At 38.9% G+C, this 27611-nt stretch overlaps 1 protein-coding gene across 13 annotated transcripts in view; it reads right to left on the bottom strand.

Moving 5' to 3' along the window:
- The window catches only part of LOC100737108 (AGBL carboxypeptidase 4), a 1252169-nt gene that overhangs the window by 814536 nt on the left and 410022 nt on the right, over positions 1–27611 (bottom strand). The window contains exon 2 of one of the 13 annotated variants that reach the window (XM_084965124.1): positions 13601–13705. The exons of the other annotated variants lie outside the window; for them this stretch is intronic. The gene's annotated coding sequence lies outside the window, so the exon portion shown is untranslated. The remainder of the gene's footprint in view (positions 1–13600; positions 13706–27611) is intronic. 13 annotated transcript variants of the gene reach the window in all.

Below are 27611 nucleotides of genomic sequence, written 5' to 3'. Positions count from 1 at the left end.
CAAACCCATAGCTAATATCATTCTCAATGGTGAAAAGCTGAAAGAATTCCCACTGAGATCAGCAATAAGACAAGGATGCCTGCTTTCACCACCACCCTTCAACATAGTTTTGGAAGTCCTAGCCATAGCAATAAGAAAAGTAAAAGAGATAAAAGGAATCCAAACTGGAAATGAAGAAGTAAAACTATCACTATTTGCAGATGGCATGATACTATACCTAGAGAATCCTAAAGACTCTACCAGAGAACTGTTAGAGCTCATCCCGGAATTTGGCAAAGTTGCAGGATACAAAATTAATACACCACAATTGACTGCATTTCTATATACTAACAATAAAAGATAGAGAAATTAGGGAAGCAATACCATTTACAATCGCATCCAAAAAAATAAAATACCTAGGAATAAATCTACCTAAAGAGACAAAAGACCTGTACTCTGAAAACTATAAGACGCTGATGAAAGCAATTAAAGATGACACAAATAGATGGAAAGACATACCATGCTCTTGGATTGGAAGACTTAATATTATCAAAATGACTATACTACCCAATGCAATCTACAGATTCAATGCAATCCCTACCAAATTATCAAGGACATTTTTCACAGAACTCAAACAAAATATTTTAAAGTTTGTTTGGAAGCACAAAAGACCCAGAATAGCCAAATATATCCTGAAAAAGAAAAATGGAGCTGGAGGAATCAGGCTCCCTCAGTTCAGACTATACTACAAAGCAACAATCATCAAAACCATATGGTACCAGCACAAAGACAGACATATAGATCAGTGGAACAGGATAGAAATCCAGAATTAAACCCACACACCTACAGTCAACTAATCTATGACAAAGGAAGCAAGAATATACAATGGAGAAAAGTCAGCCCATTCAATAAATGGTGCTGGGAAATCTGGATGGCCACATGTGAAAAAATGAAATTAGAACACTTCCTAACACCATATACAAAAATAAACACGAAATGGATCAAAGGCCTAGATTTAAGACCAGATACTATAAAACTCTTAGAGGAAAACTTAGGCTAAACACTCTCCGACATAAACAACAACAACATCTTCTCAGATCCATCTCCTAGAGTAATGACAGTAAAAACAAAAATAAACAAATGGGACTTAATTAAACTTAAAAGTTTCTGCACAGCAAAGGAAACCCTAGACAAAACAGAGAAGACCCACAGAATGGGAGAAAATATCTGCAAATGAATTGACTGACAAGGGATGAATCTCCAAAATTTATAAATACCTCCTACCACTCAATACCAAAAAAAAAAAAAAAAAAACCAAAAAAAAAACAAACAAACAAAAAAAGCCATAAAAATGGGCAGAAGATCTAAACAGGCAATTCTCCAAAGATATATGCATGGCCACAAAACACATGAAAAGATGTTCCACATCACTCACTATTAGAGAAATGCAAATCAAAACCACTATGAGGTACCACCTTCCACCAGCCAGAATGGCCATCATCAAAATGTCTACAAACAACAAGTGCTAGAGAGGGTGTGGAGAAAAAGGAACCCTATTACACTGTTGTCAGGATTGTAAATTTGTGCAACCACTGTGGAAAACAGTATGGAGATGCCTCAGAAAACTAAAAACAGAACTACAATTTGATCCATCAATCCCACTCCTGGGCATCTATCCAGAGAAAACCATGACTTGCAAAAACACATGTACTCCAACGTTCACTACAGCACTATTTTTGCAATAGCCAAGACATGGAAACAACCTAAATGTCCATCAACAGAGGAGTGGATAAAGATGTGTTACATACACACAATGGAATATTACTTAGCCATTAAAAGGAATGACATACCAGCATTTTTTAGCAACATGAATGGACCTAGAAATTATCATGCTAAGTGAAGTCAGTCAGACAATGAGACACCAACATCATATGCTTTCACTAACATGTGGAATCTGAAAAAAGGACACGATGAACTTCTTTGCAGAACAGATACTGACTCACAGACTTTGAAAAACTTATGGTTTCCAAAGGAGAGAGGTGGGGGGGGAGGGCATGCTGGGGGCTTCGGATGGAATATAAAATTGGGTTGTGATGATCATTGTACAACTATAAATGTAATAAATTCATTGAGTAATATAAAAATGTAAAAAATAAATAAATAAAATAAAAAATAAACGAAGGGGGCCTAATCAAACTGACTAGCTTTTGCACTGCAAAGGAAACCATGAAAAAAACAAAAAGAGAATCTACAGAATGGGAGAAAATGGTTTCAAACAATGCAACTGACAAGGGCTTAATCTCTAAAATATACAAACAACTTATACAACTTGACATAAAAAAAAACCAAGAACCAGGGAGTTCCCGTCGTGGCGCAGTGGTTAACGAATCCGACTAGGAACCATGAGGTTGCGGGTTCGGTCCCTGCCCTTGCTCACTGGGTTAACGATCCGGCGTTGCCGTGAGCTGTGGCGTAGGTTGCAGACGCGGCTCGGATCCCGCGTTGCTGTGGCTCTGGCGTAGGCCGGTGGCTACAGCTCCAATTCAACCCCTAGCCTGGGAACCTCCATATGCCGCGGGAGCGGCCCAAGAAATAGCAACAACAACAACAACAACAAAAAAAAAAAAACCAAGAACCCAATTGAAAAATGGGCAAAAGAACTGAATAGACATTTCTCCAAAGAAGATGTACAGATGGCCAACAAGCACATGAAAAAAAAATGCTCAACATCACTAATTATTAGAGAAATGCAAATCAAAACTACTGTGAGATACCACCTCACACCAATCAGAATGGCCATGATTAATAAGTCCACAGATAACAAATGTTGGAGAGGATGTGGAGAAAAGGGAACCCTCTTGCACTGTTGGTCAGAATGTAAATTGGTACAACTACTATGGAAAATAGTATGGAGGTACCTTAGAAAACTATACATAGAACTAACATATGACCCAGCAATCCTATTCTTGGGCATATATTTGGAAAAAACTTCCCTTAAAAAAGTCATGTACACCTGCATGTTCATTGCAGCACTATTCATAATAGCCAAGACACAGAAACAAGCTAAATGTCCATTGACAGATGATTGGAGTAAGAAGATGTGGTAGGAGTTCCCATCATGGCATAGTGGAAACGAATCCAACTAGGAACCATGAGGTTGCGGGTTCAATCCCTGGCCTTGCTCAGTGGGTTAAGGATCTGGCATTGCTATGAGCTGTGATGTAGGTCACAGATGTGGCTTAGATGTGGTGTTGCTGTGACTTTGGCATAGGCCAATGACTACAGCTCCAATTTGACCCCTAGTCTGGGAACCTCCATACACCGTGGATTCGGCCCTAAAATGACAAGACACCAAAAAAAAAAAAAAAAAAAAGAAGAAGAAGAAGAAGTGGTATATACCACAATGGAATACTACTTAGCCATAAAAAGGAACAAACTAATGTCATCTGCAGCAACATGTTTGGAATTAGAGACTCTCACACTAAGTGAACTAAGTCAGAACAAGAAAGACAAACAGCATATGATATCACTTATATTTGGAATCTAATATATAGCACAATGAATCTTTCCACAGAAAAGAAAATCAGACATGGAAAACAGGCTTGTGGTTGGCAAGGGAGAGGGGGAAGGAGTGGGATGGACTGGGAACTTGGGGTTAATAGATGCAAACTCTTGCCTTTGGAATGGATACGTGATGAGATCCTACTGTATAGCACTGGAAACTGTACCTAGTCACTTATGATGGAGCATGATAAAGTGAGAAAAAAGAATGTATATATGTTGTGTGATTGAGTCACCTTGCTGTACAGTAGAAAATTGACAGAACACTAAACCATCCAAAATGGAAAAAAAATCATTAAATAAAATAAAAAGTAAGTTCTTTGTCTTATAGAAACATAGGGTAATTAAAGAGTTCAAGCAGGACACTGACACAAGCAAATTTGCTTTTCAGGAAGATTTTTTTGACTATTATGTTAAAGACAGATTAGAGAGGAGCAAATCATCCAAAACAGGGATGACAGAGGCCTGGATAAGGATAGTGGCGATGGGGACATCGGAAAGTAAAAATCAGACATGCAATATATTACCACTACTAGTGGCCACAACAGTAAATTATATTTGTAAAATATCTATTAAACAGATTTCCTAAACCCATCAATTCCTCTATTTCTTTCATTCACTCATTTATATATTCAAAAAAATTTATGTTCCTGCTTTATATTTGAGTTTTTCTTTTTGCAAATCTAATCTGTACCAATGAGAGCAACTGAATGTCTAACTAATCACACACTCACTCGACATGCCAGCAGCATTCTTATTATTATGCTTTTACTCTCACCACACTGGCTAAAGGAATGTTCTTCTGTCCTTTCCACTTTCCAGCACATGTTTGGAAATATGAGATTAAAACTTGTTCATAACAATATCTAGGTATAAAGTAGTTGAAGTAATAGGGATTGACGATTGTGAATGAGGAGATCCTGCTGTGGTTCAACAGGTTAAGAACCCAGCTAGTATCCATGAGGATATAGGTTCAATCCCTGGCCTCGCTCAGTGGGTTAAGGATACACTTGCCTGTTGCCACAAGCTGTGTGGTATAGGTCACAGATGCAGCTTATATCCTACATTGCTGTGGCTATGATGTAGGCCAGCAGCTGAAGCTCTCATTTGATCCTTAGCCCGGGAACTTTCATATGCTGCAGGTGCAGCCCTAAAAAGAATTAAAAAAAATAAGAATGTGAATGAGAAGATCAGGGAGATTGTGTGAAGAGAGCAGGATAGAACCCTACGAAATCCTAACACATGGGAGTCCTCAAAAGAAAGGAAGTCTAAGAAAGAGAATGGGAAATAGATGGAGATGTGAGAAGAAAACCAAGACAGAATGTTGCCAGGAAAGACAAGAGGGGAGAGAAGGAGGAAGAGTGACTCACCATGTCAAATCCTGAAGGTCATACAAGATGAGGTTATAAAAGATGTTTCAAAGTTTATCAAAGAAGCTATTCCAATAGAGCGGTGAAAGCAGATACAAGAATGAAGTAGGTTGAAGACTGAATGGGAAGTGAGGAAGTAGAAGCAGCAAATATGTGCAACTCTCTCACAAATGTTGGCCACGAGGTCATACAGCTTAATAGTGTCTTTTTTCCTTACAATCTCATTGAGTGATAACATCCAATTATGATCCAGGAGAGAGCCTAGCATTGGGTAGGTGCTTAACACTTGGTATCTGTATGCAGTCACCATTTATTTAACAAATATTTGTTGAGTGTTTAGCAAATTTCAGGCATTGTTCTTAGAAATGGGGATACAATGAGCAGGGGAGACATTAAATAATAATACAAAGTAAAACTGGAATAGAAAGCAGTTTGAATGAATCAATTGTATATAAATATGAATGAGGAGGGTCCCTCCTGGAAAGGGAAGATTAGGCTGCATCTAAATAGTCAATGCATTTTCCTTGACTTGAGGGTGAAGCCCAAGCTGTAAAGAATAAAAAACAAAACAAAACTCAACGGAACTCTCCATGGTCCTGACATGGGCCTGTGTATGTCTCTGCAAGGGGATTTGGCTCATCTGTCATTGGATCTTGCCTAATGCAGCTGATTCAGTAACCCTGCTAAGCTATGGGTCTGTCTACAGCCAGAAGGATTCTAGTTTACCTGATCTATACCAAGCTTGATTACAATCATAAAATGCAGGGGAAGTATTACTGTAGACTGAAAGGAATGCTGATTTGGAGTTAGGGAACTTGATTTCAAGTTCTGCTTCTCTTCTTTCTAGTTGTGTAGCCTGAAACAGGTCACTTTATCTCTTTGAAGGTCAAATTCTTCATCTTTAAATGAGGAGTGTAACTAGGGCCCAGCCTAGTTCACAGTGCTATTAAGGACTTGTGGCCCCCAAAGTAAAAATAACATCAAAGAATCAGAATCTCTTTACTGGGTAGAATCATAAAGTCCTATGATCAAATCACAATGTATATGAAAGCCCCTTTAAATGCACAATGAAGGATAAAAGCTGAATAAATCTCCCTAAGTTTCTATACATCCCCTTCTACAACCATAAATTTAAATATATGTATGTCATATATATAAATATATTTATAGAACTGTTTATGTAAATTCATATATATATATATATATATATATATATACACACACATACACACACAAACCCACAGAATGTAGCACTTTATTAAACTCACATGAATAGGAAAGAGTCCATTTCAATTATCAATTTTATGGGTTGGTAAATAAATAGGAAATATATGAGAAAAATTCAAATTGCATTATTCATTTTATTTATTTATTTTAATAAGACATACTTGGTTATATTGTTAATCATGCTTCTAAAATACTAGCAAATGATCCACGTTCTTGTTTGCAAAATTTTTAAAAATCATCAACAACATTCACATTGTCTTCTTATTTTTTTGAATTGGCATTATCCAGAATAGGAGATGATGAGATGATTCCGAGAGAGAATCACTACATCTGCCCATTGAGTATGCACTGAGGATGTGCTTTCACTGTTTAAAACTTGTCAGATCAAAAGAACATGACCAAGTGATCTATGGCAAAGTTAATGCTCCAGTCTCCATGGAGCTGAAGAGTGAGCAGCACTGCTTTATGAACAAGTATCTTTAAGAAGCCACAAAGAATGGCAGTAAAAAGTACCAGTTCTGCAAACACAAAAGCCGAGGCTCAAGCACAGACCGATGACTTACTTAAACTCTTTCTACCTCAGCTTCCTAAACTGTAAAAGAAAGATGATAACAATAATAATAATACATACTTCATAGAGTTATTGTGAGAATTAGGTGCATATAAAGTATTTAAAACAATGACTGGCTCATAGGAAGCACTCAACTAATGACAGTTGCTTTTATTTTGGAGGAATACTCTATGTTAGCTATAAGAAAGACGATAATGTTAAAAGTTCACTTGAGCCATAAGCATCATTTAATACTATTTCAAACCCATCATTTTTACAATATGGAATTTGAGGCCTAGAGATAGAAAAGGATTTATCTCAGGTCATGTAGAAAGTTCATAGCAGGACTGAAAGCAGAATCCAGGCATCTTGACTTCTAATGCTGGGCTCTCTCCTACCGCCTCACTATCCCAAAGGCTCTATCTCTGTCCTTCTTCTCTATTATACATTAAACCTAGTCAGAAAAGAGGGACAGAGTCTAGCATAATTAGAATTCATTTTCTTTTTCTTTATCTCTCCTACTACACTGTGAACTCCATAACAGATGACTGTATCTTACTTTTATCAGGTTATGCGGCACCTGACAGAGTAGTACAAAAATAAGTATTAATTGTTTTTTTACTATTCAACATAAGAAAAATTAGATAGCAGGCATAATCTGTAGTAAGTAACTAGAATCAGCTTCAGTAATAAATTTCTTCAAGAGGCCTGTTAATTAGAGATGAAGTGAGAAGAGAAAAAGTATTGAATTTAATGTAACCCAGTTTGAACCTGTTCTAAGGTTGAACCTGTTAATAACTGAGTGAACTCAGGTTGAATTGCTACTCAATGTAGGGAGGATGAGGGAACTTCAAGAGGGCTAAAACTAGAAAGATAGGTTACAAAGAGCTTTAAGATTCAAGATAAAGAATTTGAACTTTATCCTTAAAACAAGGGAGAGTGGGAGATGGATTTTAAGGAAGGAAGTTAACGACATGATCTGCATACTGTTTTAGAACTGTCACTCTGACAACTACGTGAAGAGAAAATTAGGGGAAAAAAGTCTAATGGTCAGAGAAATTACTTATTTTTAGCAGCTTAAAATACTGATGGTAAGAGAAAGAAGTTAAGTGAAAGTAATTTGCTGAAAGTCAAAAGTAGAATGAAGATTCAAAACCAGGCCATGGCATGCCAAATCCAGTGTCTACCTACCATCCCACAAACACCCCTCAGGTAAAGGACTTAGAGGACATGTGAAAACCAGAGAGTTTCGTGGAGAAATATTCCATATAACTTCATCTTTGGGGAGTACAACATAGAGATAAAATGAATTATCCTCACGTTTAAATTCTTACCAATGTCAAAAATATCAACTTTCCAGTAAGGTAAAATTCGATTATATGGACATAGTCTTTATTAAAGATATATCAAATGACTAAATGATTTTTTTCCAAAGAATCATCACATCCTATTATTTTTATGATAAGTTAAAAGTTTATCAAGATAACTTATTTATATGCATGTTAATATACAGACATATGTGAACACACACATGTATAAAAGTCTGAGCATATCTGTTAAGTTAAATCAGATACAAATTCATTCTGAGATGCTTCAATTTACAACATCAACCATTTGGTGGAAAATTTCTAAATTTAAAATCATTAACCTTGAGTCATAGCCCAGTTCCACTTCTTACCAGCTAAGTGTTTTATAGCATGTTTTTCATATCCTGAAGCATATATTTCTTCTTTTGTAAAATAGGAATAACTATGGGATTGTTGTTAAGATCAGATGACATATGTGTACAAGCTTTGTAAAGAGCCTTAGACAAATGCAACAATACAATACGTAAGAGTCCAGGCTTTGGAGCAGGACTCAGCCCTATTTCTGCTAGTCATTAACTATGGGATGTGATTTGGTCTCTCTGAGCTCTAATTTCTTAATTTAAAAAAATAAAATTTTTATAATAGTTTTACCAGATAAGGTGTGTATGGGTGTATGCCTGTATAAACACACATGTAATACACACACACACACACACACACACACGCTGTATCTGCTATATTAATCAACGCAGATAAACACATGGCCTGGCATAGATTAAGCCCTCTGCATGTTAGTTATTATATTTTTTATCATATGAGCATGAAGGCAGCTAAATCATACTTAACTGCAACAATGGAAAAAAAGAAAAGAAAAATATGAACCCATTAAACAAAGTGAATGTGATTGTTGCAATAATGAAACTGAAAAGTCTAAAAGAGTCAGAGAGATAAAGTTCAGTGACCTAACCTACAAAAAACATCATCTATTGTGTTATGTGTTCTGGGTCCAAGGAAGACAAGTGATGTAGCCGTGTAGTATAACTGACAATAAACCAAAGTCTTCAGTTCTATCCCTTTGCACCTAAGGAGAAACAAGAGGTACATGCTCTGACCAGAGAAAGCATCATACTGGGCTTCGAAAAAGAATGCCCTTGGAATTCTGTAGCAAAAACAAGCTGGGTGTTAACCAAATGGTTCATTAAGTTAAAGAGACAGAGAAAAAGAGTGATCAGAGAAGGAAAGTGAGGTATAGAAGAATAGAAGGCTCAATCACAAACTAGAAGCTGCTTGCTATAAAGTCCCTCTTTGCTGTTCCAGAGGGATGTTTTATGACACAAACAAAACAAAACAAAACAAAACATCCTCAACTATGGAAAAAGTATATCCATATAAGGGAGAAGGAGAAGTTGGATCAACTGGAGCTCCCTTAAAGACTGCAGGAAATCAGGGAGGGTTAGGGAAAAAGATTAACTATTCCAGTTTTATGAGAGTAATGAAATACAAAATGGCATGGAATAAAATATCCCAGTGTAACATCTCTTCTAAGAACTTCCTAAGGATAGAAACAAGAAAGCAAATGTGGTTTTGAAACATGATGTTGTATCCCATTCTTGTCTTTGTAACTTTGTTACTTATTGAAATGATGTATCTTAGGCTAAAATTAATTGCCGTTATTGTTTTTTAATGGTCTTCATATAGCTGAGTTTTTGGTTTGACATGTAATCAGCTAGAGAAGCCATCATGCCTGGGAAAGCAATTCAATCTGTCAGTAGCTTAAAGCCATGCAAAAGAGGAGCTCTTATTGAAGCTTTACTTATTTGCATAAAATATATAATAAAAATTTATTCTCCATTCCTACATAATCTTACAGTCTTGAATAAGGATAAACCATAAGAAGTTGAGGCAAAGGTCTGTGGTGGTCTAGTGTAGTACTCATTTGCTCCTAAGAAGAAGGTGTTAAGTGGCACAGTATTCCCAAATTTGCCTGAGCATGAAAATCATCAGGGGCACATAAACCTATAAATTCCCACGTAGATAGTTTGGCCATTCATGGGTATTGGGGCAAGAAGTATGAGAGTCAAAGGCTAGCTCCTTATTAGAGAAACAGGTAAGAGCAAAGCAAGACCATCATTAGTGTGACAAAGGAGAACTTTAGATGAATTCTTGGAGTAAAAATCCATAATTTGGTTTAGAAAGCCAATTATGGGCATTAAATAACACTCGGGGAGAACTGTGATTTCACAGTGCAATTCAAGAGCTTCGGAGTAGATGTAGAACATGACCAATATCGAATAAAATATTTATCTGTAGGCTCTGTCTACCCCTACATTTTAGAATCTGAATGGTAAGGTAGACATTTTAAATTACAATATAGCTCAGTGGCCCAATACTAGAGTACCACCCAATGGTACACAAGCATGCTTTCTGACAAGCTAAACAACAGTCTGAGGCTAGGCAGCTGGGAGCAGAAAGAACATTGGATTTATCATTAGCTAATCTAGACTCTGCCACAAACTGGTTGTGCAGCCTTGATCAAGCCACTTTACCTCAGTCAACCTCAGCTTCTTCTTCCAAACAATGGAGTTAAAAACAACTATTTTACAAGTTGGACTTATGAGATATTTGAGGAAGAGACAGAACAGAAAAGTGTTAACAACAAATACACACACACACACACACACACACTTGCCTATAAAGATACCAAAAGGATAATACTAATGCAATAAATTAATTAATCCAATGTTATCAATTCTGCAAATATTTGATAAGTACTTCTATGTGCAAAGTGCTGTGCCAAGAGCTGTGGTTATAGTACTGAACAAGATAAAGGACCCTACCCACATGGAGCTCATATTCTACTTCAAAAGCATCCTGAGTGAATAATTTAAAAATACCTAGTTACAAAGGTGATATGTGCTTTGAATGTACCAGGCACTATGAGGGCATCTAATAACAGCAACAACAACAACAACAAAACTCAGGCTCAATCAGTGGGGTCACGGACAATTTCCTTGGAGATAGTTGATGGCTGAACTAAAATATAAAGGCTTTTAAAGTAGGGAATGGGTTGGGCCTTTCAGGTAAAGAGAACAGCATGCCTGTGCCTAAAAGGTACATGCTTCATTCAAGGGATTGAAAGAAGACCAGTGCTACTGACTGGTGTGCAAAGATCATGAGGAGAGGTATAAGCTAAGTCTAGGGACACAGGCAAATGCCAGTTCATTAACGGCATTACAGGCTTTGTTAAGGAATCCTGTCTTTCTTCAAAGTATAATGGGAAGGCACTGAGGCCTTAAGCAGGGAAGTGGCACTATCAGAATTAAAAATGTTTAAAACATCATTGTGGCTCTATCATAGATAACAGTGGATGAGGAAAGTTAAGTTAGGAGGCTATTAGACTAGGCCAGGTGAGAGATGATGTGGTTTTAATTAGGAAGAAGGTGGTAATGATGGAATGAATTTGAGAGGTAAGAGAAGGTAAAAATGGCATAGATTTGTAATCGATTGGATAAGTGGATGTTCTTCTTTGCAATACTAAAGCAGTATAAAAAATATAGTATAAAAATGTTTTACATGTTACAATATCCTTCTAGATAAATAGTTGCTTTATTCTACTATCAGTAACTGCTGGTCTACTACACAGAAACCATTGTATTTAAAGTTCTGGTTGGCAGAGGTCAAATATACACAGGTTCTAATTTTAAGACATTCATGACCTTATAGACGGAGGTAGCATCCCTGTAATTTTAACTGAAAATGATTCCGTGAGGTAGGTAACATACTTCTCTTTTTACAGCTGCAAATGTTGAAACCTAGAATGCTTGTCAAAGGTGGCTCAGTGAGGGTAAGGCAGAGACTCCCGGCCTCATCCTCTTCTCATGATTTTCCATTGTTTTGTTTTTATCAGAATGAAAAAAGGATGCTCTCTGGATCCTTGCTGATGCCTTCTGGGACCCACCAATGCTTCCCAAAGGCATCTACCTAATAAGAAACATCTCAAGCAGTCCCTTTGGGAGGTTTTACATTTCAGTTGTATTTGTGCGGTCTAGTCCCATGAACAAAATAAATAGATTAAATCCTTTTCCTCAGGAAATCACCTGCCCAAGTGACTGTAAGTTTAGGTGGTAATTCCCTGTGAGCTAAAAACGGTTACTTAGAAAAGTAATGTGGGTTTAAATCCTAGCAAGAGGTGGCATCAGGAATACCAAGCCCATCTCACAGGGCCCAGGCTTAGCAGGAGATAGGGCCCGTGCCTGAGTGATATAAAGCTTTGCTACAAAAGCCTTGCTATTCAAAGTGTGGTTCTTGAACGAACGGCATCAATAGCACATGCACAGAGAAACCTTAGAAATGGAGACTCCGAGGCTTGTGGTAGACACACCAAACCAGAATCAGCATTTTAACCAATTCCTCAATGATCTGTATACACAATGAAGTTTGAGAAGCACTGGTATAAAAGTACACCTCCAAGGAATCTCCACCTCCGATGGCTCAAAGGACCTGAAATTCTGTCAGTAATATTGGTATCCCTTCTATTTATTAAAGTTTTAGTCTTCTTTGAGTCTTTCTTCTGTAAAGATAAAAACCTCTCTGGTTTTGAAACAGACTGAGAGTGATGAAAAGGCATGCTATGTGGAGTCAGTTATATCTGGGTTGGCATCCTAGCTCTCAATCAAAGGTATGAATTTTGGCATAGTGCTGAGATCCTCTGAGACTCAAATGATTCCGTGAGGTAGGTAACATACTTCTCTTTTTACAGCTGCAAATGCTGAAACCTAGAGTGCTTGTCAAAGGTGGCTCACTCAAAATAAGAATAACAAACCAGCCTCGTCAAATCTAAAATAGTGAGGACAGGATAAAAGAAGATAGTGGACGCTAAAGTGCATTTTATTTATTTGGATAGAATGTAATTATTGTCACTTCTTATTCTCAAAAATAACTATTTTTCATGCATTCATTCAATCAGTCCAACAGCTGGATAGTGAGAACTTACTCTATGCTACACTCTGCTCTATGTGCTGTGGATAAAGAGGTGAAGAAAAGTTATTCCCACCCTCAAGAAGTTTTCATTCTTGTGGTGAAGAAGATTATTAATATCAATGCCCTAAAAGAAGGGCAGAGAGATGCTAGGAATAGGTCTCTCAGTATTCAGACCACTGAATCATAGATTCTCACCATGATAAATTCTAAGAAGTATGGCATGTTTTGATGAAACCATCATAAATTCCAAGAAGTGTGACATGTTTTGATGAAAAGCATAGGAAGTCTAGAGCCAGACAGGCTGGTTGGAATGCTGACTGTACCACTTCCCACCTTAGGCAAAAATCAAATGTTCTAAGCCTTTGTGTTCTTGTTTATAATAACACCTATATAACTGATCTTAACTGAGCATAGAGTGTATGTGAAAGCATAAGTAAGCTGTAAGTTGTTGACCACATTCAAATACTCAAGTGTCCACTTTGTGCCAGGGATACAGTAGTCTCCCTGGGGACATAAGGATGAAAAAGATTCTGCTGTTATCCTCAAGGAACTTCCGTCAAAGTTTTAATGAATGCTCAAGGAGGAAAGCATAAGGTATGTGCGATGGGATAAAAGAAGCACAATACCTTGTCTGGCGGTTCTTGGAGGGAAGGCTCAGGAGAGCCAGCTTTGAGAAATGTATTGTATCATTTTAAATGTTTTCTATGTCTGTTATCAAGAATAAAGAAAATCTGCAAGAGAAGAAAAAAAGAAGAAATATCTTCAGCAAGAAGGAGCATTTTGAGTCCATCCAATAAAGCAAAATAAACACTAATAGTAGCTATAATAATAATAATAATAGACTGCTAATGTTTATTGAATGCTTATCAAGTGCCAGGCATGATGTAAAATGCCTTATATACATTAGCACATTACCTTCTACCTGTATTGGCTTACTGTTTGTGGTCTGGCCTGGAAATTTATGATACTCTCCCATCTCTTGACTTTCTCTGCTATCTTCCAACTATGAAATTCTAGATTTCTCTGCCAAGTTTCAAGATAAACACTATTGGTCCTATTTTAACTCACTTCCCTCCTGCCTTTCCCATAAGCACTTTTTGACGCCCACCCCACCTCCAGTTCTATCGATATGGATTCCACATTTAGATGTACTATTCATTTTTCTCATATTTAAAAATGGTCCAAGAAATGTGTCTTTCAGTGCAGTAACTCCTGTTTTGAAATCCCTATTTGAGCCAAGAACTTTACTTCCTCCTTAGAAAGATTCTTATGCAGATAGATTTTAGTCTTAAGCAATACATATACATTTATAAAACCCAAGTACTCTAGGGCACCCCAGAGCCTTAGATTGTTACCCCAATTTCAACTGCACAGATGAAGGTACAAGATATGATTAGATTTAATCCAGTCAGTTTTTATATTAACTGTTCTTCAAAGGCACAGAGCAAAACATTCTTAAATACTAGAACAGAAAATTTTGCTGTCAATTTTACAGAAGGAGAAAAAGGCACCAAATTGTCCCTCTCCACACATCCTTAAATATGTGGTTTCTGTGTCTTCACAAATAGACGGAGATACAATTTTTAGGGAAATCTTTTCTAAGTTCTTTTTCTTTTCTGAATAAAGTTCTTAACTAGGTCATGCTGGCTGCTTGACTTTCAACTTGTTTCAAAAAAATACTTCTTTGATTTTGAAAATTGGGCAATGCATATTTTATCAGAACAATTGGATTAGGATGTAGCCATGTGATCCAGAACTGCTACTAACCTCAGAAGGAGAGATGATCAAAAGTCTTGTGTCTCTTATCAAAATGTAAGATCTAAACGTAAGTCTTTTGAGCTATAAGTTCTCCAAGCATACACCTTGCTATTTCATGTCTTCTTACTCTTGCTTATGTCCTCCCCTCACTTCAAATCTTACTCTCCTCTTCTTCACCTAACTCTTAAATATCCTTCAAAAGTCAGTTTAAGTGTCACATGCCCTACGAAGACATTCTTGATTTCCACCTCTATCCCCACACCACAGACTAAGTGAAGAATTCTTTGTCTTCCCATAATCCTTGTGTTGATTTCTGTTACAGCACCAATGAGCCTATATTATTACTGCGGTGAAGATAATGCTCTGTGCTCACCAAACTCCAATTCCTTTTCCTCCAAACACACAGTAAGACTACATTTCGTAGCCTTCCATGCAGGTGGGCAGGACTATGGTTTGAGTCTAGCAAAGGGAATGTGCATGGAAGAAATATTCACTTCTTCCGGGCCAGTCTTTCACACTCTTTTCCTTCCCTCATCTCTTGGGTAAGTACAAAGATCTGGAACCCCAACTGACTGTGGAGCTGACTTCCTCTACTAACCCATATACATTATAACTAAATGAGATGGAAACTTTTATATTAATTAAGTTACTGAGGGCTATTAAGCCACTGGGGTAGTTTGTTGTGGCTTATACTGACTAATACAATAAGCAAATGTTTACAAACATTTACTTTTCTTTCTCACCTTCAGACAATGACCTTTTTTTCAGACAATAAACTTAAAGTTAGCATCAGTGTTTTATTCATCTCTGTTTCTATAAAATTTAGGAGGATGCTGATAGAGAGTAAGTGCTCAGGAAATAAATATTTATTCCTGGGATATTTCTCATAATTATTTTTCCTTAGTTCCTCAGTGAAATTATTTGTAATTTTTGGTTTCTCTTTTATTTAACAGGACAAAGCAAAGCATCTGGATCTGTCTGAGGCAGAACAAATAAGTTAGTGAATGAATATCATGTAAGTTACCTGGAGCTTGCTGAAGCTCAGGTTTCCCAATAAGGAATGAGAAGATGATGGAACAGAATATCCATGAATTATGTGAAGATCAATGACTTTCACATAAGAAATCAAATTGGTAGAAAAGATATCCACATTAACTAATCAGGGCAACTAATGTACTCATTTCAAAGATAATTCAGTATTAAAACTCACAGACAAGTTCTCCAGCTCATTAGTGAATAAGATAATAAGATTTTTTAAATTTTAATCCCTGGCAAAATCCCTGACGTCAATGAAAAATTATCTTCAATATTTAAAATAAATTATTGGTACTAGTTAATGCCAGCTGGCATCCCAAGATATTTTCTCTGCCTTTTTTTCTGGCATATTCTGTACCCTAGGAGGCGCCAGTATAACATACACACCCAGCAACACTCTTTGTTTGGTCTGCTGAAGGGCCTGAATGCCAGACTGAAATGCTTGAATTCTACTTGATAGGCAGCTATGACCTGAACATTGCCATTTTTAAAGACTCTGGGAGAAACAAGATCTATAAGATATATTCCCAACATATTTCTAACACTTTAGCAGTTCATGACATATAAAATTTATATTTCAGTCTCTTTTCTTATGAGGGAAACATACAGTTAAATAGGGCCAAATCTTCACTGAAAGAATGATAAATCCTGGGTCTCCCCTCCTCCTTTCTTAGAGCTCGCCCTTACTAAGAGGTAGCCATTATTAAGAAAGCCACATTTGTCTTGCCTCAGGCAGACCCAGAATGCTTTGCATTGTCCTGTTAAATAAAAGAGAAACCAAAAATTACCAGTAATTTCACTGGGGAAGTAAGAAAAAGTAATTGTGAGAAATATCTCAGGCAGTCCAGTGAATAATTATAGCATGAAACTAAGGCTTGAAATTAAGGGTACTTACATTAATTGAACATCTGAAATGTTGTATTTATACAAAGAAAAAGTCGGAAGGAAATGAACTGGTCCCAGCTCCAGCACGGCCACATATCTGTGTGGAAGATCATCTTCAGGGCTCTGTCGTCTATAGCTAGGGTGGCCACCTGTAAGTTTACAATGTGTCTTCCTGTTTATAGATACTCAGAGGTCAGAAAACTCTTGGGGCCTGATTCAGTCACCAAGGGCGAGGGTAGGGATTCTCAATACCATTTTTTGAAAGGGATGGAGTCAGGGGAATGAATGCTCCGTGCCTGAGTTGGAGTAGAGTTTGCTTTCCAGGTGGGAATAAGGCCTCATGAAGAAATGAAGAACTGACTCCAGGAGAAGTAAAAGAGGAGCTAGGTAACCAACCGATCTGCAGAATCAGCTTCAACCTGAAGCTAATCAAACTCAAGCTTGGTATGTGTATGGGGAAGTGAGAAGCAGGGACAAGTAGAAAGTCCCTACTTGCAAAGGACCCTTTTAAGGACCTGAGATGGGTAAAGTGGTTAAAGAAAGTCAATGATCAAAGCAAATTTAAGATTAGTTACTACACAAGAAAACATCAAAAATTCTAAAATCCGAAGATTTACATATAAAAGTCTTGTTAGAAATGTCCCCAAATTTCACAGCAATCGTAAAGTTTTACATTACATAACCAATAATGAATCACGACACTAAGATAAATTTTTAAAAAATCACCAATAGCAGAAAACATATTTGATCAACCATTCTAGAGGAAAAACTAAATTAGCTTTCCATTCTCTCTTCTGAAAATATTATAGAATCACAGTTGTATAAAGAGAATATCAGAGTACGCAGCCAAAAATATAGGGAAAATTATTATAGACGAGTGTTAGGATATGAACAGAAATATTTTGCTATTTTAAAATACCCTATGATGTCTGTAGCATTTTTTAAATTTTAATAATTTGTCAGTTTCAAAAAATTTGAAATTTGTGAAGCTTTCTCTTCTTATTCTAACTCAATACTAACTCTCATAGCTATGTTTGAATTTGTAATGTTAAATTGTCTTAAAGCAGCCCACCAAACTGAATAAGCCTAAGGCACCACAAACTTGGACATATCCCTGGCTCATGTGCATTCACCACTTGCAGTGTCAGATCTGCTAGTGCCTAGCCCAACTTAGCCAGAGTCCCTCTCAGCCCTGCCTCACCAAACCAGAGACCAGGGGAGGGCAGGTAAGGGGAAGAATGCTGGAGCTGAAGCCAGCAAAGGCAGAGCAGCTTGGTATAGTGCAAAGAGTGCAAGATTTCTATCAGACAGAACTGAGCTCAAATCAAACTTCTTTCACAACTATTAGCTCATTTGTTCCTTATCATCTTTAAGGAAGCTGGGGCTCCATGACTCTTGGCAAATTCTTTAACCTTACTGAGCCTGCTTCCTTCCCTCAAGATGATAAGGAACAGATGAGCTGACAGTTGCAAAAGATGCATTTGATAAACTGCAAATTGTTGCATACAAGAGTATTAGGAGTAAGTAATTTGGCTAAAGCTTTATGTGGCAGAATTAGGATTTGGAGCTCAGATCTTTCTGGAGCTGGCACATGCCTGATACCTCCCAAAAATAATCACACCTTGCCTGCACCACACTCGTGTTGATAAACAGGATTTAGAGTATTCATGAAATAAAAATGTAACCTTTATCTTTCTTTTATACCCTCAACCAGTCTTGCTACCATTCCTGATGGGCACAATCTCCGCCCAGTTCATGTGTTGACATCATCAGGGAAGTGAATGGATTATCCAGGGCTGCTAGATTCAAGTCAACCAAGATTTACTCAGTACTTAATGGCTATTTTTAAAGTCCTTTTTAAAAGAAGAGTTATATACTGACATTTTATAGAATAAATTATACAATATGGGATTTACTTCAAAATAAGACACTAGGAGCAGTGTTAGAAGGAAGTGAGTAGTGATACCAGACCCTCACTGCTCACTGGCTCACCTTCGAGTCATCGGCCCGGCCACTGCGCGAGGACCCCACTGCTAGGCGCTGCTGGAGGTGTCACGGGGTCGACTGCGACTACAGCAGCAGCAGCAGCGTCCAGAAGCAGCTGGAGTGCTAGTGGGCGGTCTGGGTGACGTGGGCCCGCCTGCAGGTGGGCATCACGGTCACCGACAACCCCAGCATAGGGAGGACACTGAATGAGGGTGCGTGCTCCAGCACGCAGTGCTTCAGGCAAAAGGTCAGCCTCACCGTTGGTGAGGTCATCAAAAGCCAGAGGCTGGTCCAGAACTTACTGAGCACAGTGCCCAGGATCTGTGAGGGGGTGCACTGGTCGCCCCGGGCCAGGGTCAAGCTGGCAGAGCTGCAGAGGGAGTAGGCACTGCTGGCGCACCAGCTGCTGCCGGCCGTGCCCTCCAAGTGGGACACATCCTTCCACGTGCCGGAGCGGCTCCTCGAGCAGAAGAGGGCAGTCGACGAAGCTGTCCGTCGAGCGCAGCTTCCGCGAGCTCATCAGCTGTGACCAGTGGGAGGTCCTGCAGTCCGTGTGCCACGCCCTGAAGCCCTTCGGCGCCGCGGGCCGGGAGCTGGGCGCCCGCGTGTCCACGCTCAGCCAGGTCATCCCCATGACCCACATCCTCCACGGGAGGGTGGAGATGCTCTTCGGGGAGACCATGGGCATCGACACGATGCTCACGTCCCTGCGGGAGGCCACGGTGACCCACCTGTCCGCCACCCTGCAGGACCCCAGGTACATGCTGGCCACGCTCCTGGACCCGCGGTGCAAAGCCCCCCCCCTCTTCTCCCAGCAGGAGGCCGAGCAGTGTAAGGAGGATCTAATCAGGGAACTCGAAACGCTGAATTCTATCTCAGGGCCCGCGCCCAGCTCCAACGGCGGCTGTGACCCGGGGTCCCCACCGAGGGACGGTGGGGAGAGCCTGTGGTCACTCATGGCCACCATGAAGAAGGCAGACCCCAGGAGGAAGCCCAGGGTCCCTGAGGCCCTGGTGCTCGTGTACCTGGAGGAGGAGGTGCTGGAGCACGGCTGCGACCTGCTCGCCTACTGGAGCCTGAAGAGGGCGGCCTGGCCGGGCCTCTCCGCCTTGGCGGTCTGCTTTCTGGCCTGCCCGCCAAGCGCCGTCCCCTCTGAGAAGCTGTTCGCTCCCCCACACTGAGATCGGCAGCTTTGGCCAGTCCAGGCTCGTGATGGAGCATTTTGAGAAACTTATCTTTCTCAAAATGCACCTTCCCTCGATCTCCTTCCAGTATTGAAACGCGCAGTGGAGCCACCTGACGAGAAGCACCGACTGTCCAGGGGCTGGTGGCTCGCATGGCCGGGGCCCTGAGGGCAGCAGACCAGGCGCTCGAGCACCCTCCCTGTCCTGACTACATGCGCCTTACTCCCGGGCCTCAGCCAGGTACCGCGGCGTGGTTTCTGAGAAGTCGTCTAGAAATCACCTGTCTTGTTGATCATGAAATACGATGACTAGGTGTTCACCCATGACTGTAAAGTGTTTGTAAAAGTTGGGGTTTGGTAAATTGTTTTACTAGAATGGCAGAGAAGATGGAAGCAGGTTTATTCTCTAGGCTTTTTATTCGGTTATGTAAAAACCACCAATCAGGTACTGTACTTTAGTTTAAAATTGCTGTAGTTGCAACAAAGCAGCTTTTGTGGCTGTCAAGTAAAATCTGTGAATAGGAGGCGGAGTTCAAGCCATCCTGCCCCCGCCCTTCCCAGCTGCAGCTCTGACACGCCTTGAGTACAGAGCTATTCTGCAGCAGAGTTGCGACATTGAAGACAAGCCTTCCCTGGCGCGTCACGCCCGGGTCTGCGGGTTCGGGAGCGTGCTCCCGCTTCAGGTGTTCCCTCGGGTGCCCTGGACACATCCCAGCTGTTTACGGTGGGTGCCCGCGGTGCCCGCCGTGTGGCCAGTGCTCAGCGCACCCGTTTATAGCATCCCATGGGTGAACACTCGAAGCCCTACTTGGTGGCTCCACGCCATGAAGCCAGCTTGAAATTTGTGCACTGACCTCCAGTTTGATCAAATTATGTGTAAACTTCTTTTTAGAAGCGGTGGCTTATTAACAGGGAAAAAGACTGTTATACTGCAGTTGTAAGACTAGCCTTAGGGATTTAGAATTTTTTTGTTTCACAGAGAAGATGCAGCCATTAGTGGGTGTCAGAACCCCAGGACATCAGGACTGAGTTTTAGTCATCAGGTTCTTTCAACAATAATATGTCTTTGAAGTTTCTGCCTCAACATCTAGAAAAGATTCGTTTCCTTTTTCTAGCCAGTTAAATGTTCTGGATGAAACAAGTTTCTGACTTGCTTATGACCTTTTAGAGAAGTCGTCCTTCTGTTAAAATACAGTACCTATTATTAATCTGAATTTACACTGACAATGTTTTAGTGTATTTATAAGTGGTGAACTCAGTTTCTGAAATTAAACTTTTTATTTGCAATTAAAAAAATAAATACAAGTTCCCGTCGTGGCACAGTGGTTAACGAATCCGACCAGGAACCATGAGGTTGCGGGTTCGGTCCCTGCCCTTGCTCAGTGGGTTAACGATTCCGCGTTGCCGTGAGCTGTGGTGTGGGTGGCAGACGCGGCTCGGATCCCGCGTTGCTGTGGCTCTGGGGTAGGCCGGCTGCTACAGCTCCGATTTGACCCCTAGCCTGGGAACCTCCATATGCCGTGGGAGCGGCCCAAGAAATAGCAAAAAGCGAAAAAATAAATAAAATAAATAAATAAACAAATAAAATAAAAATTAAAAATGACTGGCTATGAAATGATCATTGTTGAAGATGGCTCATATGTACATAAGGTCCATTATACTTCTGCTTGCTTTTGTGTAAAGTAGAAATTTTGTAGAGTAAAAAGTGGAAAAACATGAATTATTGAATACTACCCTAGTTGCACATGGGGCTTTATTCTAGCCCTTTCTCAATTTGCCTCCTAGCATTTATTGTTTGCTCCATTTATTTTCAATTTTTGAGATAACTGTGTAAGCCAAATATCATTATGGTGTGGCAACAATATTAATAAGAACAACAGCCTCCATTTTTTGAAGTACTGGTTCTGTGCCTGTTTCATTGAAAAGTAATTTTATGAAAAGTCTCATTTGATCCTCACAAGAATTCTATGAAGTATGCATTAGTACTTATTGCATGGGTAAGGAAACTGAGGTTCTGGAGGATGAGGTAACCCAACCAAAGTCTACATTAAGTGATTTTTTCAAATCTCATACCTTAATTACTATGTTACTTGTTTCCCAGACTCCACTTTATAGTCTAAGAAGCTATCAAACTATGGTAGGTTCTTACCTAACTGGAGGAGGAGAAAGTCTTATAAAAGTGAAGAGAATGCTCCTAAGTTTTTTCTGATATAATGCACCAAATCTGAAGAATAGATATTACATGTCTTTCTTATACATGCTATACTGAGCAAGGCCAGAAGGACTCACATCTTTCCTTTTGTGAGCTTAAATCCAAAATGAGAGAACACAAATGTCAACAGATGTAATGAAGGATTTATTTTTTGACATAAGAAGAAAAAGACTATAACAACAATAAAACAAGCAGAGGGAAAAGAAGAAAAAGCTCTGATTGAACACTGACTGTACGTGGTACTTGACATATGCAATAGATTGCTGTTTACAACCCAGGGTCATACAGAGAGGTGTGGACCTCATTATGTAAACAGATATTTTGTTCTTCTGAGCACCTCAAATGTGGACCTTGAAAGGAATGTGGGCTAGGATCTGGAAAGAGTTGAAAGTTCTACACAGTAGAGGGAAGATTTGGAATTTGGAAAGGAGGGATAATCCGGGAAGAGGAGAAAAGGCACCAGCCAAAAATGAAAGCCTTGAATACCATGAAGGATAATGTGGACAATGGTAAAAAAAAAAAAAAATCTCTCTGGTGACAGAGTAGCTAATGACTTCTTTTTAGCACATTTTTAGTTACTGACTTTTTATTTTTTACCACATAAAAATTTTGGGGAGCTTGGCTGTGAACCTCAGGGGACTGCACCAAAAGCGCATGGATTCACAGATTTATGGTGAGGTAAAGGGGAGAAAAAATATAATTTTGAGCTAATCACAGACTACAAAGCTAGATATTCCAAAAATATTCCAAATGGGTAAGTTTGACTTCTGATATATCATTTCAAATAAAGCATTGAGAACACCACAGGGAAGTGAGGAAAGGAGAGAACATGACCAGCGGTCTTTATAAAATGGTTATAAATACTGGTTTGCTCCTGAACTGACACTTTTTGCCACTGTGAGAGTTCCTATGAATCAAAGAATGCTAAAAAGGATGACATCTGAATTGCCATTCACGTCAGCAATGTGGCAGTACAGTGACACTCCCTTTTGAGTATACCCAGCCTTATAAACAATAAAAGATACTCTTAGTGTGTGCTTTCACCAATCTAGATTTATTCTTGGTGCCATTCTTTTTTCTCCTATCCTACAACACTCAAATGTTTCACTGATGTGCTCATCAAACTTTGGAGATACCTATTCCCACAGAGGGAGTCTTTTGTCCTTGGCATCCAAGGGCATCACAAAGACTGGCTGAGCTTGACAGCTCTGAAGAGACTTTTCTAGTATAAAGATCTACATCAATAAATGGGGTTCCACTAGAATCAAAGATCCCTTTGGCAATGATCTTGAGAACAGGCTTAGTTCTGGCCTAGGTTTTTAGCAAACAGGAAGAAGTAGAGGGTGTGGTAGACAAGAGTGGGTAGTATCAATCCTTTCCATCCTTTTGACTAAAGAATTTTAAGAATGGGGAGTTCCTGCTGCGACTCAGCAGGATGAGGATGTGGGTCTGATCCCTGGCCTCGCCCAGTGGGATAAGAATAAACTACCACGAGATATCACCTCACACCAGTCAGAATGGCCATCATTAATAAGTCCACAAATAACGAAGGCTGGAGGGTATGTGGAGAAAAGGGAACACTCCTGCACTGCTGGTGGGAATGTTGGTACAACCACTAAGGAGAATAGTATGGAGGTACCTTAGAAAACTATGCATAGAACAACCATATGACCCAACAATCCCACTCTTGGGCATATATCCGGAAAAAACTTTCCTTGAAAAAGACACATGCACCCGCATGTTCATTGCAGCACTATTCACAATAGTCAAGACATGGAATCAACCCAAATGTCCATTGACAGATAATTGGATTAGGAAGGTGTGGTGTATATATACACAATGGAATACTACTCAGCCATAAAAAAGAACGACATAATGCCATTTGCAGCAAGAGGGATGGAACTAGAGACTCTCATACTGAGTAAAGTAAGTCAGAGAGAGAAAGAAAAATACCATATGATATCACTTATATCTAGAATCTAATATATGGCACAAAGGAACCCTTCTACAGAAAAGAAAATCATGGACTTGGAGAATAAACTCGTGGTTGCCCAGGGGGAGGGAGTGGGATGGACTGGGAGCTTGGGGTTAATAGATGCAGACTATTGCTTTTGGAATGGATTAGCAATGACATCCTGCTGTGTAGCACTGGGAACTCTGTCTAGTCACTTATGATGGAACATGTAATGTGAGAAAAAAGAATGTATACATGTATATGTAACTGAGTCACCATGCTGTACAGTAGAAAAAATAAATAAAAGGTTAAAAAAAAAAAAAGAATACAGCAGCATTGTGAACTGTGGTGTAGGCCGCATATGCAGCTCAGATCCTGCATTGCTCTGGCCGTGGAGCAGGCCGGCAGCTGCAGCTCCAGCTCCAATTCAGCCCCTAGCCTGGAAACTTCAATATCTTGCAGGTGCAGCCCCTAAACAGCCAAAAAAAAAAAAAAAAAAAAAAAATTTAAGAACAGATATGTCTAATATTCAATTGAAATTGTCTATGGAACAATATTACTGCCTTTCCCCCCAAATCAGCTGCATATTCATACATAAGTGGAGTTTTGGGGAAACTGACTACCTTAGTTATGTTCTTACCATTTTGTGTACTAATGCCTTACTGATCTTCTTGCTACTTGTCCTTTCTCTTTACAGTTTATTCTCCCTATCCAAACCAGAGAGATTTTTTTTTAATGAAAATCTTATGTCATTCTTCTGTTTTAAATCCTTCACTAGCTCCCTTTAGGTTTCAAGGAAAATCCAAATTCTTCAGTATGATATTCAAAATCCTTTCTTAATTCTATAGCCTTGTGCTCTGCCACTCTTCCTCTCACAGCCTAAATTCCTGACACAGCAAATATGTACAATTCTTTGAAGAGACCATATTCTTGCTTATCTCAGGTATGTCCCAATTTGAGTTTCCCCTGTTTGGAATGTGTTGCCTGTTAGTTTGTGTCTGTGTAATTGCTTATCTTTCAGGAAAGGTCCCAGGTTGCCTCTCTGATCTCCAAGCCCACATAGTCTGACTTGAGTTTTCCTATTTGATTTTAGCAAAATAACTGCACCTATTTCTAAATGCTATTTTGTATCATAATTGATTACTTATATGTTTTCACCCACTCATATGAATTCTTTGAGGACAAGGATTCTTTCATTTCTTTTCTTTTCATAGCAGCAGATCCTATATAGACCTGATACAGAGGAAGTACACAGTATAAAATTTGGAATAAATGAATTAAATTAATGAAAATTTAGGTGTCAATGGACAACACCTCAAAATCTAGAAGAGGCGAATTAGAAGACATCTAAATCTATATAAGTAAACATATATATTATGGTACATTAACTTATAATATGCATATTTAAAAGTACATATAAGTATAAAGCTCAATGAGTTCTTTTCATAATCTGAGCACATTTGGGAAACTAGTACTCATATCCAAAAACAGAATATTACTAACGCCTTTCACCTCCTCCACTCATGCTCCCTTTACGTTACTACACACACCAAGGGTAATCACTGCCTTGATGTCTTACGCACAGTTTAGCTTTGCATGCTGTTGCACAACATACAAATACAATCACAAAGTTTGTACTCTTTTGTATTCGCTTTTTGCACTAACTGTTATGTTTCTGAGATTCATCTATATTGTACATGTAGGTGTAGATCATTTATTCTCATTGCTGTTTAACATCCATTACATTATGTCAATAACATAATTTATCCATTCCATATCCATTCTTTTGTTAATGGGCTTGGGTACTTTCCAGCTTGATATTATAATAAATAGTGCTGCTATGAACATGTCTTTTGGCAAACATAAATATTCATTTTTGTTGAGTATATACTAGGAGTATAATTTCTGGGTTGCAAGGTATGTATACATACATTCAGCTTTTGAAGACACTGTCAAAGTTTTCCAAAGTAACTGCACCATCACAGAGCTTCTCTTAATTCATGAAGTATGTTAAGCTCATAGAAAATCTCTATGCAAATACAAAGTTCTGTTATTAACTCAATGCCTCATTTGCAGAAGATCATCTTGTTCCACGGCAATTAAAAATAACATCTTTGATTAGATGAAATCAAATATCTACTGGGATTTGCATTTATAATCTAGTTGTGTCACAGTCTTTTCTCTAATCAAAATTAGATTTTGACATGCTTTCAAATGTGTCAGAGGAAAGACAAATGTTGGTGTGCTTTTTAAAAAACATATTAGGTCATACATGTTCAGTATCATGTCAACGCTTTCTTTAGAAACGTCCTTGTCATGGTTTGTCAAATGATTGGAAAGGACACCGACATGCAAATTCAGTATTATCTGTACCTCCACTGTACATTTTGTAGTATTCAGATATGTTTTTAAAAATCTCATCCACCAATCCCTAGAATTTGTCATTATGAACACTTCATAGAGTAAATTATTCACATTTTTGCATTAATTATTTTTTTGTCTTTTTTTCCTCAGGGCCACACCTGTGACATATGGAGGTTCCCAAGCTAGGGGTCCAATCAAAGCTCTAGCAGCCTATGCTACAGCCACAGCAATGCCAGATCCAAGCCGCATCTCTGACCTACACCACAGCTCACGGACACGCCGGTCCCTAATCCACTGAGGCCAGGGATCAAACTGCGTCCTCATGGATACTACTCAGATTCGTTTCAGCTGAGCCATGACAGGAACTCCTGCATTAATTATTTTAAATTTGTTAGTATACTAATAATAGCCCAGAAAAAAATGCTTGCAAAAAGAGAGGAAATATGTAGCGTAAGAAGATAAAAATCAGTGGTAATCCTAAATTTCATTAAAATTGTTAAAACTTCAGTACATATTTCTCCAGACTTTTCCTATATTTTCCTGTTTATAGGTATGTATAAAAAATAAAATCAGATTATACATACCTATTACCTGGTTTTACTTTTTATATTCTATAAATCTCACCATATCAATTTATAGTCATGTTTAAAGTTCAAACAAAATCACATAACATGTTAACAAGTCATCACTTTGAGCAGAAGATCAATTCCAGTTCTTTCACAAATATTCTAAAAGCACAAAATGCCCACAGCCCTTGCTTAGGTGTTTTTGGTGTTGGTATCACGTCACTGGGAAGAACAGCACTTTAAGGACAGGATGAGCTGGATTTGAAGCCTGGCTCTACCACTAAGGGGCTGTGTTATCTGAAGCCAGCTGCTTGATACATCTAAGCTTAAGTTTACTCATCAAAAAAATAGAATGACAAAATGTACTGCATATATTTGTCATGAGGATTAGATGAAATAACATATAAGGAAACAAGGAAATACTTAAGAGGTGACTAACATATAAAAGGTATTTAATAAATTTGCTTGAACCTGAACCTGTGGGAAGCACAAAATATTATAAGAAACTTCCACTGTCTTTTAGGAACTCATAATTTAACAACAGAGTTGGGGTAGCTGCACAAACCAGTATGAAGAAGAAATCCATTTTCATTGATTAAATGTTTACTATGTGTCCAGGTCCGTGCTGTACACTTTCATTTTCACTGTAAGAGGCATTCGCTGAATAGGAAGAATGGAACTATCCTTAGTGCAA

The sequence above is a fragment of the Sus scrofa genome, chromosome 6 (assembly GCF_054392235.1).
Source record: "Sus scrofa isolate SSC_HxYL_T2T_F1_AM1 chromosome 6, Sscrofa_HxYL_maternal_Yorkshire_Landrace_v2.0, whole genome shotgun sequence".
NCBI classification, from domain to species: Eukaryota; Metazoa; Chordata; class Mammalia; order Artiodactyla; family Suidae; genus Sus; species Sus scrofa.
The sequence above is the reverse complement of the archived record's forward strand: the minus strand, read 5'-3'. Positions and strand labels throughout refer to the sequence as shown.